This window comes from Vanessa atalanta, chromosome 8 (assembly GCF_905147765.1).
Source record: "Vanessa atalanta chromosome 8, ilVanAtal1.2, whole genome shotgun sequence".
NCBI classification, from domain to species: Eukaryota; Metazoa; Arthropoda; class Insecta; order Lepidoptera; family Nymphalidae; genus Vanessa; species Vanessa atalanta.
The window spans coordinates 12,232,316-12,234,955 of NC_061878.1; positions in this window are offsets into that span (position 1 = coordinate 12,232,316).

Genomic DNA, 2,640 nt, shown 5'->3' on the forward strand with positions numbered 1-2,640 from the left:
GCAAAACTGAAATAAATATAAAAAATCATTGTTGTGTTTTGTTTACTATAGCCAATAACATCTAATGGTGGATACTACTATTCATTTCGAAACTGAAATTGATTGATAATTATCAACTAGTGGTTCGCACGCGAAACTTCTTGAATTTTCAACAAATTTTTACAAATTTCGAAACCTATGGCAGGTTTTTCTTATTTAATTTCATTGTAAGCTGATGACGTCTCGTCGCACAATTTACATTTGTTTTTTCCTTAAACAGCAATAGCGCCGCTCTATACGTGGTCAGTAACTTTTTCCGCTCTCTAAAATAGATTCTTTGTTAAATCATAAAAATCTTCAAAATAGCTAGTATTGTCCCATAATCACTGAGACAAAAATCGGCTTACGCTATTAATATATAAGATTTATTATTAGCTCTTAACTGCCCGTAGTCTCACCAACCAGCGATATTATTTATAATAAAGCGTACATGCATTTTTATCTTCTTCGTCGATGTACCTTCCCCTTTTTAGTAGCAGTGCCATTTCTATGCTCGTCGAGGTCACGAATGCTCGAGTATAGTGAGTAAAAAACCGTTGTCACCATCGTGACTGACGCTGAGGGTATGAAGTTATGTGACTTTTTATATGGCATCATTTTCATTGTCTAGTTACCAAATTTCATAATATGACGATTATTAAAGCATATTTCGATTTTTGAAGAGTATGGTTAGACAACTAATGGGGTCAATTTAACCCGAAAATTATGAAAAAATTGTGGTTCAGTATAAATTTCCATGAAGCTGAAAATCTTAGGGGGAAAAGTATAAGAATTATTGTATAGTAGACAATTATTGTCGGAACTATTCTTATCTAAAAAGGACAAGGAAACCCATTTATGTGAACTTTGACCTTGCTTAAATTTTATTGCACACATAGGTAACGATCTTTTCACAATTTATAACGGTATCCCTGACTTTCGTTTAAATGTTCGGTTTCTTGGTAGAATCTACATTCCAAATAGGTGGTAGCTTTACTTAATATAGTTTGTTAAATGACGATTCAAAAGTGCTTGTAAAAGCCTACTTGAATAAAGTATATTTTGAATTTGATTTTTTATTTTGGAAATGCATGCAAGGGTGAACGACTATTATGACTGAACTGAAATTACAACATTATAAACGGAATCTAAAGAAACACGTACAAAATGGATACGAATCGATTGAAGACAATAAAAAAACATCATAATTTTGCCCTAATATAAATAAACAAAGTCATATATAAGAGACCAGCTTCAAACAAATAGAAAATCAAAGCGTTAATTGCTTTTTAAATTGGTTTTTGCGTGATACGTCAGCAAGTCAAGTTTGCACATGCAATCCCCTTTCATTCCCATTATGGTAATATTTCACTTGCCTTTGAGCTGATAACGTCCAATATGAAAAAGTTTAATGACCTATCCCTTGGTAGACCAACCAATATACATGCAAATGAATTTATTAAAAAAGATACGTTGTAAACAAATTTTACCGTTAGATAATTCTTCAAAAAGGTTTTTTGCTGAGGATATTTTGATTAAGTAAATTTTATTTGTGTGCAAAATTTAAGAACAAACTGATTAGCTTGTGCTGATTTCAATATTAACACGTTTAATTTCGATATTTGTAATTTCAGTAGTTCGGGATGGCAAAATAAAATTATATTGTACAACGATGTTTCAATCTCTCTCTATATTTTTACAATGATCACAATCATCCAATTGTTTTCCTTATGACAGCTCAATCACTTTTAAAATAAAAAATAGTGTTACATGCCAGTATTCAATGTTATTCCATATAAAATAATATTAACTAAAGTTGTACAAATTATTGATCAATTAATTACAATGATAATTTTATATATTTATAATATGTAATAATAATAATAATGTGATATTATTAATGATATAATTCATTATTATATCCAATGACGTAGCACCGTATTGGAGGCTAGGGCTAGTCTCTAACATATTGTTAATCTTGAGGTTTTTTTTTCGTAAGTGGTACAGATTTCGTTTTGAACCCAGCTGGGCTTCCGCCGGTTACTACGTTTGTATCTTGTGGTCAAAGTCAGGTTGGTGATAGTATAATAGACTTAATACTGTCTAGTTAATCTATAAATTTGTTTTTTTTTTTATTCTTATCTATACTAATATTATAAATGTGAAAGTAATGTCTGTTACCTCTTCACTTTTAAACCGCTGAACAGATTTAATTATTTTTGTGTAACATAGGCTTTTTTAATTCACCTCCCGAAGGGGTAAAATGGGGGTAACGGTTTGTGTTCTATAGTTAAAGTTTTATAAATTTCTAGCGGATAAAGTCGTAGGTTCAGCTAGTACTTAACAACACAAAAAAAAACATTGCTCAAAATTCTTTAAACAAACAAATGAATTAATAATAATAGTAATACGCTTAATTCACAATGCAGTGTATTTTATGGATACAGAATAATTAGTCGAAACTTTATAAATAAAATGTACAGGAAAATACGAACGTAATTACGACCCTATCCGCTCCCTCTAATATCGCTACGTTGTAAATGCAAAATATCGCACATTCTTCAAAGCCAATTTACATTTCACAAAGACACACGCATGTATATAAACACATACGAACGCGTA